The sequence below is a fragment of the Palaemon carinicauda genome, chromosome 24, assembly GCF_036898095.1.
Source record: "Palaemon carinicauda isolate YSFRI2023 chromosome 24, ASM3689809v2, whole genome shotgun sequence".
Lineage (NCBI taxonomy): Eukaryota > Metazoa > Arthropoda > Malacostraca > Decapoda > Palaemonidae > Palaemon > Palaemon carinicauda.
In genome coordinates this window covers 13889748-13910110 of record NC_090748.1, presented here as the reverse complement: position 1 = coordinate 13910110, position 20363 = coordinate 13889748, and the positions used below count along the sequence as shown (strand labels likewise).

The window sequence follows — 20363 nt, the reverse complement described above, 5'->3', positions numbered from 1 at the left end:
GTATGGTGGGTTGCTGGATAATTGTCGATTATTTTACGACTATAAAATTAAAATTCTGACCCAAAAAAATTTTTTTGAAGGGAAATAAAATCGAAAAAAAAAAATGTAAAACAATATAATATTTTAGCTAAAAAAATTTGATGATATTCAATCAAAAAAAAAGTAAACAAAATTTTCCGACAAATAAACATCTAGAGGAATCATTACTCTGTGATAGTTCCTTAGTACGTAGTAATTTTGAAAGAATTGGGAAAAAACGAAAAAATGGCAATCACCGGAAAATCGAACACATACCTATATATACGCCATATCTGGCTAAAAAAAAGATAGGCATGGGTAGCCAGATCATCTAGAAACACTTTCCAACACTATAAAAATATAAGTTTTGCGACACTACTTGCTAATTCCTTACGGTAACATGACTAAGCAAAAAAATGCAAAACAAATAAAAAGGGGCACTCGCGGAAAAATGCCCAACATTCTAATATACGGCATTTCAGAAAAAAAAAATTCAGCCACATGCTAGGCAAACCATCAAGGCACATTTTCCGACAAATAAACATCTAAATGAATAATTACTCTGTGATAGTTCCTTAGTTCGTAGTAATTTTGAAAGAAATGGGAAAAAACGAAAAAATGGCAATCACAGGAAAATCGAACACATACCTATATATACGCCATATCTGGCTAAAAAAAGAAGATAGGCATGGGTAGCCAGATCATCTAGAAACACTTTCCAACACTAAAATTATAAGTTTTGCGACACTACTTGCCAATTCCTTACGGTAACATGACTAAGCAAAAAAAATGCAAAACAAATAAAAAGGGGCACTCGTGGAAAAATGGCCATTCTAATATACGGCATTTCAGAGAAAAAAAATTTCAGCCACGTGCTAGGCAAACCATCAAGGCACATTTTCCGACAAATAAACATAAATGAAATATTACTCTGTGATAGTTCCTTAGTACGTAGTAATTTTGAAAGAAATGGGAAAAAACGAAAAAATGGCAATCACAGGAAAATCGAACACATACTTATATATACGCCATATCTGGCTAAAAAAAAAAATAGGCATGGGTAGCCAGATCATCTAGAAACACTTTCCAACACTATAAAAATATAAGTTTTGCGACACTACTTGCCAATTCCTTACGGTAACATGACTAAGCAAAAAAATGCAAAACAAATAAAAAGGGGCACTCGCGGAAAAATGCCCAACATTCTAATATACGGCATCTCAGATAAAAAAAAGACATGCACATGTTAGCCCAACCATCAAGGCACACTTTCTAACACATAAACATGAAAAAAAAATCAATAATATACGGCAATTCCTTACTACGTAGTAAATTTTTACAAATATTGAAAAAAAACAGAAATTGGCAACCGCAGTTAAATACCCAATATACCAATAACTTCGTCGTATCTGACAAAAACAAAATCACGCATGGGTAGCCAGATCATCTAGACACACTTTCCAACACTAAAAAAGCAAAAGTTTTACGACACTATTTCGCAATATCTTACGGAAAAATGACTTGGCAAAAAAATGAAAAAAAATGAAAAAGGGACACTCGCGGTAAAATGCCCGACATTCTAATATACGGCATCACAGATAAAAAAAAAGACATGCACGTGTTAGCCCAACCATCAAGGCACACTTTCTAACACATAAACATGAAAAAAATATGAATAATATACGGCAATTCCTTACTACGTAGTAATTTTTACAAATATTGAAAAAAAACAGAAATTGGTAACCGCAGTTAAATACCCAATATACCAATAACTACGTCGTATCTGACAAAAACAAAGTCATGCATGGGTAGCCAGATCATCTAGACACACTTTCCAACACTAAACAAGCAAAAGTTTTACGACCCTATTTGGCAATATCTTACGGAAAAATGACTTGGCAAAAAAATGAAAAAGGGACACTCGCGGTAAAATGCCCGACATTCTAATATACGGCATCTCAGATAAAAAAAAAGACATGCACGTGTTAGCCCAACCATCAAGGCACACTTTCTAACACATAAACATGAAAAAAATATGAATAATATACGGCAATTCCTTACTACGTAGTAATTTTTACAAATATTGAAAAAAAACAGAAATTGGTAGCCGCAGTTAAATACCCAATATACCAATAACTACGTCGTATCTGACAAAAACAAAGTCATGCATGGGTAGCCAGATCATCTAGACACACTTTCCAACACTAAACAAGCAAAAGTTTTACGACCCTATTTGGCAATATCTTACGGAAAAATGACTTGGCAAAAAAATGAAAAAAAATTAAAAAGGGGCACTCGCGGTAAAATGGTCCTCTTGGTGATGAACGACATTTTAACTAAAAAAAAAATCATGCACATGGTAGCCAAACAATCCACCAAGACTTTCCACAACTGATAACCTATACAAGTTGCACCATTCTACGACAATTTCATAATACGTAATAACTTTGATAATTATGCAAACTACCTTAGAAGGGTAAACTCGGTCGCGCTCGACCCCGACGCGTCTCAGAAATCAGGGAAGGAGTACAGCTACAGCAATGCACATCTGGACACTACTAGAGCGTGTAGGGGAGACACCTCCTGCAGGTCGATCACCCACAAATTCAGTCACGGGGGTGAGTCACGTGAGAAAAACCTGTTTTTTTTTGACGCTCGGGGTCGCAAACGACCCATCATACCTATCCAGGGTTAAAGACTTGACCTTGAAGACACTTTTCTTGGTTAGTTTGGCAAAAACTAAAAATCAGTGAGGTTCACGCTTTGAGCAAGAACATTGGTTTCCGAGATGGGAAAGCCATATGCTCCTTGCAGCTTGATTTTCTGGCCAAGAATGAACGTCCTTCCCATCCATGGCCTAAGTCTTTTGAGATTGCTAATCTCTATGATGTAGTGGGCGAGGAGTTGGAGAAGGTGCTCTGTCCTGTTAGAGCACCAAGGTTCTATTTGGACATAATAAAGAATTTGAGAGGCAACTCAGAGGCTCTTTGGTGTGCAGTTAAGAAGCCTACACTGCCAATGTCGAAAAATGCCTTATCTTTTTTTATAAGGCTCTTGATTAGAGAGGCTCGCACCCAGTGTGGTGAGGCGGACCTTAAGCTGCTCAAGGTTAAGATGCATGAAGTTAGAGCCGTAGCTACTTCGGTGGCTTAAACAAAATCGTTCCCTGCAAAACATAATGGATACAACTTTTTGGAGAAGTAAATCTGTTTTCGCATCCCATTATTTGAAATTTGTCCAGACTCTTTATGAGTACTGCTACAACTTTGGTCCATTTGTTGCGGCGAATGCAGTAGTAGGTGAAGGATCTACCACTACGCTCCCCTGATTCCTAGTACCCTTTTCTCCCTCTTGGAACTTGTATAGTTTTTATGGTTGTATGTGGAGATTGGTCGACAGTCTTCCGCAATCTTTGATTTGGTCAGGTGGTCATTTGTTCCTTGAGAGCGCCCGGAACAAGGGTATTAGTTGAGGTCCTGTCAAGTTATAGGTTATGGCACCGTTTAACAGCTCCTAGAGATCGTCAGCCCCCTGGGTGGACCGCTGGATCTCCTAGGGATAGCAGACAATGAGGCAGAGAATCATTGCAGTCACCTTCCTTATCAGGTACGAACCTCTCTAAGTTTGTTATATTTAACTCTTTTAAGTGAATTTCCAATTACGTTGCAGTCCCTGACCCACCACCAAGGGTGTCAATCAGCCATTCTTATATAACCAGCGGGTAAGTTTTATGTTTAAAAATTATATTTTCATAATAAAATAAATTTTTGAAACATACTTACCCGCTGGTTATATAAGTTATAATCCCACCCTCCTCCCCTCTAGAGACCAAGGGGCATGGAAGGTCTGAATTGGTTGGAATAGTTCGGCCTGTCTACCGGGAGGGCGCTAGTATACACCTGGTATATCTGCGATTGCCGTGAGATTTTGAATTTTTGCCAGGCGTCCAGGGACTTTAGCCATTCTTATATAACCAGCGGGTAAGTATGTTCAAAAATTTATTTTATTATGAAAATATCATATTTCAATTTTGTTGAAATTATCAAGCACGAGTAGATGATAAAATAATTTAGTGCTTATACATTTCATATATGCATGGAGCACAATTAAGTGAAGATTATCTGTGTGTGAAGCTTGCTAAATGGATTTTGAAGCGAAGCGAAAAATCTATTTTTGGGTGAGATGGCCATGTTGTCCTGATGGAAGCTTCCTATAGACAGCTTTCTAAGGGATATTTGGCTACAGTGATACCCCCAGAGAATTGACCATAGGTCTCCAGAATTCTAACTCCTGGCGCGAGAATCCTTAAAATATTTCTTAAGGATATCGTATAATATCAGGGGACATACTGGACATAAAGAGACATCTTCCTTCAGAAGGCAGATTCTCCAGTGTGGGTAGCTCATTTTTGGCGAGAAAATTAGGATGAGGAAAGAGATTCAGTTCTCCCGCTTCCGTGAACTGAATATAGCCCTAGTCTCTTGATAGGGCTACTATTTCACTAACTCTGGCCCCTGAGGCTATAGCGAACAAGAAAATCACTCTTTGTGTTAGATCCTTAAGAGAACAATCTTCATTATTCAAGGCTGAACCATAGTGTAAGACTTTGTCCAGAGACCATAATATGGGCTTCGGAGGGGCTGCAGGTTTAAGTCTAGCACATGCCTTCGGAATCTTGTTGACGATTTTGTTCGCCAGGTCCACCTGGAAGGCGTATAGAAGAGGTCTAGTCAAGGCTGACTTACAGTAGTTATTGTGGTGGCAGCCAAACCTTGCTCGTGAAGGTGGATGAAGAAGGACAGGCAGAAGTCTATTGAGATTTCTTTTGGCCTTTTTGCTTTTACGAAAGCAACTTACTTTTTCCAAGACGATTCGTATTGTCTTCTGGTTGACTTTGACTTGTATTCTTCTAGGAAGTCTATACAGTACTGCCTTTCGAGATCCCAAACCTTTACTTCACTGCCAAGGCGAGAAAATCATGAGATGATGGTTTTGGCTTCTCTGTGATGAAGCGAAGACAGTCAACTTCTGAACCCGTTGAGATAGAGCTGGGTTCGGTAGAGGGACCAGCCTCAGCTTCAGTTCCATCACTAGAGGGAACCAAATGCTCTTGTGCCACTTGGGGGCCACTAGTGCTGCAGTTCCTTTGAAGGATCTCAGCTTGTTGAGGACCTTCAGCAGGAGATTGGTTGGAGAGAACAGGTAGATCCGGGTCTATTTGTTCCAATCGAGGGACATGGAGTCAGTCGCCTCTGCTAGAGGGTCCTCGTATGCAGCTACATATCGAGGTAGTTTCTTGTTGTTGCTCGTCGCGAAGAGGTCGATCTGCAGTTCTGGGACTTTTTCCAAGATGAAGGAGAATGAGTCTGCGTCTAGGGACCATTCTGACTCTATTGGCTTTAGCCTGGATAGAGCATCCGCCGTTACATTGCGGAACCCTTGTAGGTGAACTGCCGATAAGTGCCATCTCTTCTTTTTCGCTAAACGAAAGATGGCTAACATCACATGGTTGATGTGGGGCGATCTCGAGCCTTGTCGATTCAGACATCTCGCTATCACTTCGCTGTCCAAGACCAGCCTGATGTGGGCTGATCTGTGAGGGGATACTCTTCAGCGTCAAGAGGACTGCCATAGCCTCCAGAATATTGATGTGAAAGGTCTTGAACAGGGATGACCAAGTCCCTTGGACTTTCCTTTGATGAGATTGACCTTCCCATCCTTCCGTCGAGGCATCCGTGTGGATGGTCACGATGGGGGAGGTGGTTGTAAGGGAACGGTCCTCGTTAGGCTCGTGACCTTTGACCTCGGCTTGAGAAGTGATCGTAGTAAGGTCGGTACCGGGCTTTGTAGATCTCTTCGAGCGTTTGATGCGTATCTTCTCCAGACTCCTGACGCATCTTTCAGCTGTGCTCTTAGCACTGGGTCTGTTATTGCTTGCAAACTGGAGAGAGCCCAGTACTCTTTCCTGTTGGCGTCTTGAGATCCTGTTGGATTTCTGTAGTCTCTTGACAGAACCCGCGATCTCTCTCCTCTTCCTTGGTGGAATGGAGAGGCGGTGTGACATTAAGTTCCAATGGATTCCTATCCATTGAAACTCCTGAGCTGGAGAGAGGCGAGACTTCTTGAAGTTGATCTTGAATCCCAGATGTTCCAGGAACTGGATCACTTTCTTGGATGCTTGCAGACAAACAGTCTTGGATGCTGCCCACACCAGCCAGTCGTCCACATATGCTGCTACTGGAACGCCTTCTAGGCGTAGTTGTTGTACGACTGCGTCCGCAAGTTTTGTGAAGATCCTTGGGGCTATGTTTAGTCCGAAGGGCATTGCTCTGAAGACATACTTTGTCTTCTGTAGCTTGAATCCTAGGTAGGAGGAGAGGGGGTGGCTGACAGGAAGGTGTCAGTAAGCATCTGCCAGGTCTATTGAAACTGTGTACGCCCCTTTTGGTAACAGGGTCCTTATGTGTTTAAGGGTTAACATCCTGAACTTGTTGTTCTCGATGAATTTGTTGAGTGGTGACAAGTCCAGAATAACTCTTGAGTTTGTCATAGTCCTTCTTGGGAACACAAAACAGCCTTCCCTGGAATTTGATGGACTTTGCTTTTCTTATAACGTTTTTGCTCAAGAGTTCCAAAGTTATTCTTCCAGTAAGGGAGTGGAGTCTTGGAAGAATTGAGGAAATGAAGGTAGAGATCTGTTCCATTTCCATCGTAGTCCATTTTTGATTAGGCTGTGGGCCCAGGGATCAAAGGGATCAAACCCTGGGTTGAAAGCTGGTGACTGGGCAACCAGCTGTTGAGGCACCACTTGGAAGGTGGTCTGTGGCTGAGCGACCACTTGGGGCATCGCGGTCATGGTGACCATTGGATGTTGCTGAAGAGGCCGAGAAGGTAGTCTTGGCTTCTTTGTCTTCCGTTTTAGTTGGGGACCAGCATCCGGGGAAGACTTCCTCTTTGAGGAGATGCCCCACTTTTAGAGAAGGTTCCTATTCTCCGTGGCGGCTTTCTCGACTACCTCTTGGACCGCTTCTTTTGGGAAGAGGTCCTTACCCCAGATGCTGGAAGAAATCGCAGCAGGAAACACGAACTCCCTGCAGGTTCTCCTAGCCTTCGTGAAGGCGTAAAGGTCCTTTACAAGGGTGGCCATATACATCTTGGCCAGGACCGTGAGCATGTCTGGGGTGCTGTTGTGGTTTGCACACATCTCTATGCAGTTCTGGAGGGACAGGAAGGCGGCTAGCCTCTCTTGTCTCCTGCTCCCTTCGCAAGAGAAAGTCCGACAGCTTGGGGAGGTTCTCGCTGAACTGCCTTCCCGCGATATCTGCATCTAGCTTTCCTACTTTCCTACTGCGAAGGTTAGGTGGACCTCCTTCCATTCCTTCTCATCTGTGGGCAGGGCTAAGGACAGAGGCCTACACTCCTCTAGTGTAGGGCATGGTTTGCCTGCCTCAACTGCCTTGGCAACAGTCTGGAACGCCTTCGACGTAAAGGGGAAGGCTCTTGAAGCAGGAGCAAGAAAGGTAGGGTGTTTCTTGCTTAATGCAGAAACTCTTGAGTCGGTATAACCTGCCTTCTTCAGGCTACTAGTCAAGAGAGCCTGTGCTTTGTCATGGTCGAATACCATTACCTCCTTCGGTTCCGTCTCCTCTTTTGACGCTGGTTCATTCTTCAATCAAATGAAGCAGTCCGGGTAGGCATTAAAGTTCGGCCAGGACTGAATGTCATCCTCGGGGACTGCTCCCATCTTCTCCGAGATGTAGAGCTTGCCGTTGGTAATAGGCATGAACTCTGCATACCTCCAGGGATTGGTCTCAGAGCAGGATAGCAGGTCTTGAACTCTGGGTCACTTGTAAGACCCTCGGGAGGCGACGGTCAGTCTCTCTTCACGAAGCTCTCTTGTGATCTTCACTTCCTTTCTTCGCTCTCCTTGCAAAGATTCTCCATTAGGGCGGTAATATGGGCCAAAACTGCCTGACCCATGGCGTCCAATGGAGGGGTAGGAGCCGAAGACGTAGATGGTGTCGGCTCTGCTGTCGGCACAGGCTGAAGGGGTTCCTCCGCTTCTGACGAATTGACGTCTTCATCTCCTCCTGGAGGAAGGGTAGACTCTTCCTCAGGATCATCCCGAAGGAGATCTTCTCTGTGTCTGTGGACACTTCAGACTTCCTTTCCTCCTTGCATCGGTTCACTGACTTCCGCCTCGACTGCGATCTGGACGCAGGGAGGGCCGGGTCGTGTCTGGGGCACAACGGCATCAGCACCAGCTTTAGGGAACAGCAAGCTACGCATCCTATCATTTGGAAGGTACGGTCCCAGAGAGTTCTTCTGGAACCCTCGTACCCATTTGCGAAGCTTCTCGCGTGCTGCGTCCCCCGACTCCGGTAACTTGGGGTCGCCGAAACCCCCAGCCACTAATGCCGAGCAGACGTTGCAGTTCTTGGGGTCCCAATACCGCAAGGTTTCGGTAGTTATAACGCAGGCGGCATGAGACCTACACAGTGTGACCACAAAAGTTCCTACTCTTGTGGTTACAGTACATTACACCACATTTCACTTTCTGCTCCTCCTGTAAAGAAAGGAAGTTGAAATGAGTATGTGGTAATGTATCTTACTTGATAAATAATTTTCATGCAATAAATGTTTTTGTTATGCTGCACCGAGACTCTTCAACGACCTTCCACTTGATGTCAAGAATAGCAAAAATGTGGCAGCTTTCAAGAAAAACCTGAAGTCCTATCTCTTTGGAAAGTGTTATAATAGTGATTAGAAAACTATTAAGCCTGAATACAAATGCTAGCGAATAACTGAAAAGATACAGAGCAAAATATAAACTGGAAAGAAATTATTTTCACACATCAAGGCCCGCCTGAACAGACTCTTAGTGTCTGATGGAGGGCGAGAAATAAACCCCTAAAAAGTAAAGTAAACTGTTGGTGGTGATGAAATATAGTGGAATACAACGTTCTTGAGCATATTTTGCAGAAATGTAGAAGGAACAGTGAAATTTAGGTGAAAGGTGTAGGCATGAACCGAACCAAACCAAACCAAAGTTTGAAAATTCATTGTTTACTTTAAGGACTGTCACACACGGAAAACCCCTACAGGACTTAAATTTTTTTTTATAAATTATGTATTTAAGAGTATCACACCGTAAGTCGCGTCAATTATTATATCCGCATTATCGAAGGACTAACTCGGCATACTGAATGACCATATATAATCACAAAATCCCTATTTTACTAATAATTAAAACAATCCTTTGCAATACCTTGAAATGCTCACATCGTATGAATACATGCCATTCATTCAAATACAAATACTTACAATCCCTTATAATTATACACAAGTCTTTTGTTTTAGGCAATTTTATGGACTACAATAACTGTCGTACAGCTGCTGTTGTTTTTTTCTTCTTCTTTTGGTTAAACAAATAAAATATATTAATATTCTTCTCCGCGTGTGCAGTCTAGATTAACCGCATGCATTATCAACCACGCCCTACACTAATTTCCAGAAACTCTCTCTCTCTCTCTCTCTCTCTCCCTCTCTCTCTCTCTCTCTCTCTCTCTCTCTCTCTCTCTCTCTCTCTCTCGTAAAACCGATTCCTTTCGAGATTACCATCTATTTCTTGATCTAAAGAAACATTTTGGTTTGCTTAAAAAATAAAACTATTTGTGGAATTAAAAACGTTAAAAAAAACTTTTCAGACGTCTCTCTCTCTCTCTCTCTCTCTCTCTCTCTCTCTCTCTCTCTCTCTCTCTCTCTCTCTCTCTCTCTCTCTCTCTCTCTCTCTCTCTCTTTATTCAGACGTCTCTCTCTCTCTCTCTCTCTCTCTCTCTCTCTCTCTCTCTTTATTATCATATTTTGTCAACTCTGATTTAAATCACTCGTTTAGGCTTGAAATACATGCATAAGACTTAAGACTAAAATACAGTATGCAGAATGCAAGTTGTTTATTTAGTTTCATTTTACTTTAAGGGCTGCTTATCTGGTCCCTTACAGCAGGGGAACCTTGCCCTTATTGACAGTAGTAGTTCTGTCTGCATCCTGCATCCTTAACCGTATATTCCATACTGAGATATAATTTACATAATCGCTCGCGTGTAGGTGTTCGGCGGTACAAGGCCTACACCTGTACCTTTATCAGGAAATTAATTTAAAGCATATGTACCAATCAATAGTTAAGGAGACGTGCACTTTATTATGATAGATTAATTTCAAGATTGTTAGTGAAAATTTTACAAGTAGGCATATTCAACAATCAGTTTTGGTGATGCTGTTTTGATTTCTTAAGTGCAATGATTCGAGTTTTCAAAAGAAACAGAAGAAAACAAGAAGCCTATTCTCAATTGCTTTCAGTAGTGGCAAAATGAAATTATGAATGTGAACTTTTTCTGCTGAGAAGACTACTTCTGTATCTTAAAGCCCTTGTTTTAATAATTTTATAACTAATTTATAAAGAGGAAATTCAGGCCTATACATTGTTGTTTACCATGCATTCCTTTAGAACTTTTGACTCGGAGTAGGTTTTTATTATAAAGTCAATAACTATAAACTCAAAATTCTCAACCTGATCCCACAAAATATTGAACATGATAATGACTGATATAAATAATGAGGATATTAGTAAATATACACCCAAAAGAAAATTGTGATTACTGAAGGATAAGTATAATTGATAATCATTTGAATATCTAAAAGATAAAAAAAAATATTCTTTTCAGACTACTTAAATGTCGTCATATGTATGAAAATTAATGGGGATGGATAAAAATTTAACTTAGAATGGTTATTAATTTAGTAATGAATAAATAATGGATCTTGTTAAAGGGTATGGATCAAGTAAAGGCATATTCGAAGGAATACTTGACTGTGTCCTAGCTACTAGGTTAGATGAGCACATATTTGTATTAGGGATAGACAACCACCAATCATAGTTGAAGAAGATATCGCCAATCAAAAGACTGGAATTTGCCTCCACAAAAAGTTCCGGGGTCTTGATGTGCTATTCGAAAAAAACTGCCCGAATATTCATTAAATCACTCTAGCTATTGGGAACAGACCAGGAGATTTTTGTTTTTAAAAGTACTACATATTTTCCTCGAAATATATACTCATAAGATATTTTAGTAACATTTTATCATAGGGATACATAATTACTTAATATTTCTACTAAGAAACGTACGTTTGTGTGACATCGAGTAGGATGAAATTTACAGCCGTTTGCTGCTTTTGAGACCTCAAATGGTGAAGTAACTGCGTGTCGTGACTTTATTTCGAATCTTGTTACATTTCAAGCATAATGTAATCGGACCAATGGTTATTATATATAAATATATATATATATATATATATATATATATATATATATATATATATATATATAGTGTGTGTGTGTGTGTATATATGTGTATATACATATATGTATATATATATATAGAGAGAGAGAGAGAGAGAGAGAGAGAGAGGAAATATGTGGTCATAAAGGGTAGGGGTGAAATACCAGTAAAATTTAATATATTAGATAAATGATGACTTAAAAGCTAAATTTTATGTAAACAAACTCGAAGCAATTTTTTTTTTTTTAAATAAAATTAGTTTTAAATTCTGTTGTATGTAAAAATTAAAAATACGGTCTGGACGAATTCTATAAATCCAACTAAGATGAAAAAAATACTTGGTAATGAAATAAGTAATGAATCTTGTTCAAATTTGTAAACTAAATGAATATCATTTTCGAAGGAATAATTAACTGGGTGATGGCTATGATGTTAGATGTGTTTGTGAATTTGTAAACAAAGACAACAACTAATTGCAACTGAGAAGATACAGCTAATCATAGGTCAGGAGATTTTTTACAGGCCAGTCTATGCGTATGACATTGCCCTGTAAAGCAAACGATAAACGACTTTGAAGTTATGATCAGAAGAGTTGTCCATGACAAGGTATACTGGCAAGTGATCCGGTAAAAGCAGTTTCCCCACCAATGGGATCAGGACAGTAACGGGACTTCATCAAGCAAGCTAACAAGGCCTCTCAGAAAGTTTCCAGGTGCATAGGTCCTCGAGGAGGCAGCTTCAATAGTGTTGTCTTTCCAGATGCATGTCGTAAAATTCAAGGTTGTGTTGATTTGCAGCATATTGCGACAGACATGCTCAGTTTTGTGCTTGCTAGAAAATAGACTCGTCAATTATCAATTGAAAAGTAAAATCATGTCTTCTCTTGAGCTACATGTCTTACATCTAGGGTGTTGAGTGTGCCATTGATATCCGCAAAGAGCTGGTTAGGCTCCTTGTTTAGTACCATTGAAAATTAATAACTTTAAACACACACACTGCGCTTTGTATTGGCTGAATTCCTCATCTATTAAGCTAGATAAATTAAATAAACTTTCTCCTTTTGTTTTAAATAGGGTGAATAGCATACAGGGGTGATGTGAATTTTTCCAGTTAAATTCGATATTTTTTTTTTTACAAGAATAACCCTGCTGACCCATTATCCAATAGCTGAATTCGTCAGCAGATGCTGAACTCTTGCTTTATCTCAGGACCTAATTACAGTGTATCTGATGTGTGAAAATTATGAATTGTCAACATTTGAACCAGCTGTGGAGACCCATTCTAATCGGTTTACTGTAGAGGTGGCCTTAAATTCTTAACACTAATATATATTTAGAAATGTCTTAATTTCAGGAAGCTTAACCCAGTTTACCGTAAAGTTTTCCCAACTTTTAAAAAAAATGGAAAGTAAAAGCTGGAATGCAAAGCCATACAATTAATGGTAACCCAATTATTCTACATTAGTAGTACGTCAGTTGATATTTGTAGAACAAGTTAAACATTTTCCAGTTTTCTTATTTTCAGGAAGGTATAACTTCCTTTAAGGAAATTCCTTTACTGTGGGTAATCTTAATTTGTTTGTGGATGAATATTATCTGTTGAGAGTAAAAAGTAAGTTTAAGTAATGGAATTATAGTTTAGATGAAAAATTCCCTTCACTGCTGCCTGAAGATCAAATGTTTAACCAAATTAATTATCTGGGATGCTCACAGTTATAAAATTGTTATGTTATACACGATGTTATTCTGTTCTTACTGAATTGAGTCGAAATTGTTATATCTCCAAACACGTTTCAGTAGTCAAGAAAGTTCTTAAACTGTGTTCATTGTCAAGATTCAATAGCAGAATTGTGAAACTTAGTCAAAAGGATTAGAGATTTCAGACCAGAACTACGCACAATTTCATTTGCTAGTATTTTCATTGATTATCTAGGGGGTCTTACACTTTTAAAGAATGAAGGAAGTTCGCTGAGGATACGGTTATAATGTATATCTTGTACTTGATCAAGAGCCTTTAATCTTAAAATTTCTGGAATTTAATGTAATTTTTTTTTTATTCGAACATTTCAACTTCACTATTTTGAGTATTGAACTTCCCAATAGTGTTTTAGGAACAATGTTTGTTTGTAGGCGCCTACACTATAAGTGCTTTCATTAATAATTGAATTTTTCTAGCTTTTCTTTCTGGAAGAAAATTTTATTTGATTAAATTTCTATCTCTCCCCTTTGACTATACTGACTGTAAATTCGCATGTATATGGTTATTTATGACTTTTTATTATGTTATAGAGTAAGAAAGGACTTGTAATTTTAAGTATATATAATTGTTTCTTTTTAAAACTTACGCTTGTTACTCAAATGTCCCTCCTGCAACTGTTAACCGTTGTTAACCATTTCGACTGACTTCTCGTATTTATTTTTGGAAACTTACGTTGTTGAGCTACCAGGGAGAGAACAAGGTCACATTTTCAGATACTCGGAGAATACACATTCAGATTCGGCAAGAGACCGCCAGAAATAGACACTGTCAGTCTATATTCACTATACAGTGGTAATAACATCTTAGATCCGAGGCACTTCTCATCGCTATGTGATATCTGTCTTGCCAACATCACCAAGTGTTTTTGCCAGGATTGATACGGTGAGTACCAAGCATATGCAGGGTACATTTGCATTGGTGATTGTTTCAATTTTGGGTATTTGTTTACAAGACCACGCTTTCCATTTACTCTCAAATTGTGCAGTCCAGCAGCTCTCTTCTAGTACAGTAATTAGGAGGTTCTTTAAATGTTGGGAAAGCAAACAAAGGCAAGATATGTTGAGCAAGGGGGGAGGGGTTATAAAAAACTATCTTCGTTTCCTCACTAAACGACCTGGAACTGATACTGTCAATATAGTCAACTAAATAGAAGCTCGTCCAGGCCTTTATATTGTCTCTTAACCCCCCCCCCCCCCCCCACAACCTGCCATGATTTAATATCTATTGTTTTTTCATAACTTAATTGACAGCAATTTTCTTGTCCTTATTCCAGTGGTTTGACGCTAGAACTTTTTGGATTTTTTCATCATCCTTTATGATAATCAAACGATTGGTAAGAATTAAATTTATGTATACATTCTTTTAGTAATCTATATAACACGGCCTTTCACTAGCGACTCGGCGTAATATGTCAGGATGCCAGAACATCAATAATCGATCCACACATGTCTGTTTATGGTTTTTCTATGCCTGTCTATACCGGCAAATTTCTTAGTTCGTCAATCCATCGTCTTCTATTCCTTCCCCTCCTTCGTTCGCATTCTCTAGAGACCAATTCTGTTATTCTGCATGTCTGTCTATTGTCTCTCCTCATTACATGCCCATTTCTTTTTCTTTTACGTTAGAATATCCTCTACGTTAGTTTGCTCTCGTATCCATGTTGTTCTCTTTGTCTGTGTGTTATTCCCATCTTTATTCTTTCTTCTTTTGGGTTTTAACTAATGTTCTAAGTCTTTAGTAAGGCTCCCAGTGTCTGGTGCATAAGTTGATACTGGTAGGCCATTGATTAAATATTTTCTTTTTTAGAGAAAGTGGTATTTTACTTGACATACTCATTTCAGTTATATACCAAAAACTCTCCATCCTCTATCATTCTTTTAATTTCGGTCTCATGGCAGTGTATGTGCTAAGTATGTACAGTATATTCGTTAACAATCTCTAGAGGTTCGTCCATAACCTTTGTGTTGTGTACATTGTCATTGAACATTATCTTAGTTTTGCTCGTATCAATTTTCAGTCCTAAGACTGAAAACTGATAAGGATATATATATATATATATATATATATATATATATATATATATATATATATATATATATATATATCCGTTTGATTATCGTAAAATGAATCAATCATTAATAAGTACAAAAGTCCGTGAGACAAACCACGTAAATTATCTGATGATTATTTTCTTTATCCCACTCGTTTTATAAGCATTGGCAATGTGATAATCAGCTAAGTATCATAATAATTAATTTGCGAAGATTTTTGTTTCAAATAAACGAACAAAGCCAAACAAACATGTCATTATTCATTTATATATTTTGGTAATCTCGTGGAATGATGGTATTCAGACGATTAGGGCCCAGTGTTATATCATGACCACTCCCAACCAATATCGCAGTCTACCCAAACAGGGATTATGCTTCGAGCTGCTGTATGTAAAGACAAGACAGTACCTTCAAAGATGTGTAACGAGAATGTTTACCTCGTTGCCACTAGATGACACTGCGAGGTACATTCGTGGGTGCAGTAGACTATTATTTTATGCGCACGTAGCTGTTATTGGCAACTAGATAATGACTCCATTTAGTAATAAAAATCTAGAGTTGGGGCACAATGGCCCGTGGTATTAAAACTAATTAAATTATATGTAGGCAACTGTAATAATTTGTTTATCGAGCTCACAAAATAGAACACGAAAAAAGGTTTCTCAGAGTTCATCAGAAATTTTTGCCTGCGACCAATATAGTAAATATGACAACTTGAGACTAGTCCTTGAAAGCTCTCGAATGATAGAAAATTATTTTGACCAGCTATGAACCTAACTACTTGTTGCCTCATGCGCAGAAAAAAAAATCAGTTGGTGTTATTTAGTCCTAAAGAGGATCGTACTATTACTGAATAATGGAACCACAATACAACATAAGAGTCGATATTCGAAGTGTTTTCAGTATTACTACATTCGAATTTTCATAATGAAAAAGAATGTCCGTTTAATTTCCCACAGATGTTTTATCCATGTGAAATGTTGTATAATCTAATAATAGAAATTCATGATTTTCTCTATTCTAGGAAGTTCCGCGAGTATAAAGATCAAGAGTAATTAAAATTAGTTGCCAAGATGTCATGAAATTATGAATGTTTTCTTTATGCATTACCCATAAATTCAAAACTTGCTTTAATACAAAATACATTAAACTCGACTCCCTGTAAATGGGTGCCTCACTAGATAAAGAGTTTTCATGATTTTTAGGAGTGTGATCAAGACTGTCTATGGGACAGTTTACGGGTGACCAAATTTGGTTGTTCCTCCTCCTCTTAAGAAACTATGTCAAAATGAAAATATCTGATTCTGTTTCAAAGAGGGATGAAGTATTGGTATATGCATTTTAAATGTTTTTCCCTTAATCTACATGGTAGGCTAAATTCAGATTTTTCTGATTTATTTTTTTTCGGAATTTTCTAAGATTTTGTCATATATGGATTTCAGTATACCTAGGAAGAATTATATTTAGCTTTCTCTCTTGTTAAGAAAAGGGCCTTTTAATCGTATTAGAGCCAGTTGTGTTTTGCACATTATGGGCAGCGTAAGACTAATACTTATTGCCACTGTTAAAATATCGCTAAAATAAGACGATGCGAATGAAACATCCTCTTAAACTAACCGACAAAAAACATATCCTTTGCATTTATTATTATTACTATTACCAGCTAAGCTACCACTCACTGTTGAAAAAGCAGACTGCTATAAGCCCAAGGTCTCCAACGGGTAAAATAGATCAGTAAGGAAAGGAAACTCAGAATAATGTTCCTGAATGTACCATCAAGGAAGAGAACTCTTAACCCCAGACGGTGGAAGACCGTGGTATGGCGGTCATGGGACTAACCAAGGACTAAGACTAGAGAACGGTGGTTTTATTTTGGAGCATCCCTCGCCTAAAGGTCTCTTCTACCTTTAAAAAATAGAAAGTAGTCGGTAACAATTACAGTTTATTTAACCCCTTGGGTGAAGCAGAATTATTCGGTTATCTTTTTGTGTTGTCAAGTGAATGAGGAGAGAGGAGAATGTGTGATATACAAAAAAAATGGTCCAGACTATTTGGTGCATGTGTAGGCAACTGAAAAAATGAGCCGTAACCAGAGAGGGATGTAATACAATCTGGCCAGTTGAATGACCCAATACCTCTAGCGGTAGTATCTCAACGGGAGGCTGGTGCAATGGCCAACCTATCGCCTAAATAAATCATAAAGGCGTATAAAAAGTCCACATAAGCCAAGAGTCCTCGAAAAAAACACAGTTTCTAAGCGATTTGTTAATGGTGAGGCTAGTAGTATATTAGAAAGATGAATCTGGCATTTTATTTCTATATAACGGCATCTAGCAACTTCCCTTGAAAATATAACGCCTGTAAATATCGATAGAGAGCAGTATATGTGGCCATAATGTTACGCTGTTGATGTGAGATTTTAGTGTCTCTCATAAACAGACTCCCGGTGATGCAACACTGGTGTTTACATGTGACGTATTAAGAGAATTGTGACGTCAGGGTACGAATACTTCTACCACAGCTCAGGTTCTGCCGAGGTATCGTACTGCGTGCTGCCACACTCCGAGTTTAGCAGTCGTTGAAGTTGTATCTGTAGCAGACGGCAACAGAAAACCACCTGTGCTTTTTCAAGGTCACCTTTTCACGCCCATTCTTCTTCCCTCATCTCTATGAAAATAAAGGTGAACAGGGAGGACTGAAAGTCTAAGCGGCATCGATTGCAACTGTCCGAAAGCACACCGTTGTTAGACTAAAAGGTGAGGTGTGCAGTGCTTGATTTCTTATCTGTTATCCAGCTGATTTACTCATTCCCGTAATGCCGAAAGTTAACATGCGTACGTGATCATCTCAAATTCATTGCGTGGCACCGGAAATTGAACTGTAATTTCTTAGATAATTTTTGTTTGGCATTAATACATGCCTATGTTTAATTTTAGTTGACAGATTGTGAAAGATTTGTTGTCTCTTGTGTCGCATGACTCCGTGAATGAACTTATATCATCGGTGACTGGGGTACATTATGCCGTAGAAAGTAACTTAATATAACTGGTCTTGAATGCTATGTTTGGATGCTTTAGGTGAAATTAATTTATTTATTCCTAATGTATTGTTCTAAGTAGAGTATTTTAAGAGATCACTCGTTTGATATGTTACTTGGAATATGACAATCTATTCAGGTAGTTTTAAAGTATTGCATATCTTCATGGTTTGCGTAAATTATATTGAGATTACTGGTTACGTTATTTTTAAAGTGATGTTACGTAGTTCCTTTTGTGATATTTTCCTGGTTTATTTTTCTGCTTTTTCATATGGTCAAATACTTGCAATGTTGGTTAAAATCCCAAACTATTTATCCGGAAACCGGTTTTAAAACTACTTCGTAAGAATGTTTAAAGTTTTCACGAGGCTGTTCCGTGTTAGAGCTCTCTCTCTCTCTCTCTCTCTCTCTCTCTCTCTCTCTCTCTCTCTCTCTCTCTCTCTCTCCTCTCTCTCTCTCTCTCTCTCTCTCAAACATTGAGAAGATTAATAAGAGTAAAGCTTCTAAATATTTTTCTATCCCACATTGATAAACTTTGTTTACAAATCAATAGTAAAATATTTAAGTAATCAAATTTGTAATTGTGTAACAATTTTTACAGGTCAGGATCTTTTTTTTTTTTTTTTTTTTCCTTTTGTACCACTAAAATTGTAGATTTTTTCACAAAAATAATCCCTAAATCACTGTAGCCTAATCGGTAAAACTTCAAATTCAATTTAATTCTTTTTAAATAAAACAGGGTGAATCCGTTGGAAGAGTGCTAGCAGTATGTTGTTAATCTGTTCTATTAAACTATCCTATTAAGTAAGCTTTGCAGAAAAAAAAATGGCTTTTATTTCCTGTGATGGTGTTCAAGCAATAGTCATACCAAACTAATTAAATACACATGTTTATGGGAACCTTTTAATTTGTTAGGCTTTAAATGATAAACATTTGGCGTTTTCCCGTTATCAATATGGGCGGTATTCGGTAGACAGATCAACTCATTTTTTAATTTCCATTTTGAAGATTGCGTTGCGTCCTTGCCCTTGGTTTTCTTTCATTGCTTATTTTCTTGCTATTTCTAATTTGTAAGCACCTGTGAATTTTACCTAAAAATACTATTATCACTGAGATTTTAACTTCTTCCTATTTTTAGCCATGAAGTGTCTGCTAGTTGAAATTTTCCCTAAAGTAGTTCATCTTTGCAATCGTTTGATAAAAAAAAGTAATTTCAACTACTTTAATGATTATCATTATAATAAAAACTATTTGCCACACAATATTGTTCTATGTAATGCATAATTTCGGAAGTTCGGAACACTGGCTCGGAGAGCCAGTAATTATCCGAAGTTTCAGGGGCGTACTAAGTCGTACGTCTTAGTCTTGATAAACTGAGAAGGCTTCTATTTGTAACTAATATTTGTAACTGTCTTTCTCCATAATTCACGAGATTGATAAGGAATCTGTTATAAACTATTCCCTTCCTTCAACTTGGCTATTATTATTCTTTAACGTAAATATTCCTCCTCCGGGGATGACAAGAATATCGATTAAGGTAAACATGGCAGTCATTACGTTAGACCTTGATCTTGAATACTTCTGTCCGTCGATGGTGATGGTAATATTTGTGGAGGGGGAGGGGTGCTATCTATCTTGAATATTCCTCCTTCGTTGATATTTAAAATATAGCATGCCGTTTCCCGGTTCAATTTGAGCTCGCTTATTACTGGCTCGGATAAGTAGGCCTACTGGCTCTGTCTGGAACAAACCTTTGAAATTGATGAGTTTTGATTTTGCCCGGCTGCTGTCACCCCTATCAGATTGTTATTAGCATTATGAATGTTAGATGCAATTCGTATAGATATTACAGCTTAATATCAATGATACGATTAGTTTAACTATTAGGCTACCAGCACAATCCACTTCTGTCACGGAGTAATTATTGATATGTCTGACAGACTGAACTATAACAGCAGTTGAAACTGGTTAAAACAGAAGCATCCTAGTTTTGATCTGGTAACGGTTGGAGTTCCATTCCCTCTTCCGGTTTTCAGTGTTCTTTATCGAATTATCTGTGGAAAGTTTAGATTGAAGCAAGCGTGTCCTGCAGCATTGATCTCCTAGAAGATAGGCGGTGGGCCACCAGGGAGATTTACCCGAATCGCTGATAAGATAATA

General features: G+C 38.4%; 2 protein-coding genes across 3 annotated transcripts in view; both read left to right on the top strand.

The window, feature by feature from the left end:
• Positions 1-20363, top strand: part of LOC137618091 (uncharacterized) — a 431863-nt gene that overhangs the window by 242966 nt on the left and 168534 nt on the right. The gene's annotated exons all lie outside the window — the stretch shown is intronic.
• Positions 17689-20363, top strand: part of LOC137618093 (sulfide:quinone oxidoreductase, mitochondrial-like) — a 296155-nt gene continuing 293480 nt past the window's right edge. The window contains exon 1 of the mRNA XM_068348077.1: positions 17689-17922. The gene's annotated coding sequence lies outside the window, so the exon portion shown is untranslated. The remainder of the gene's footprint in view (positions 17923-20363) is intronic.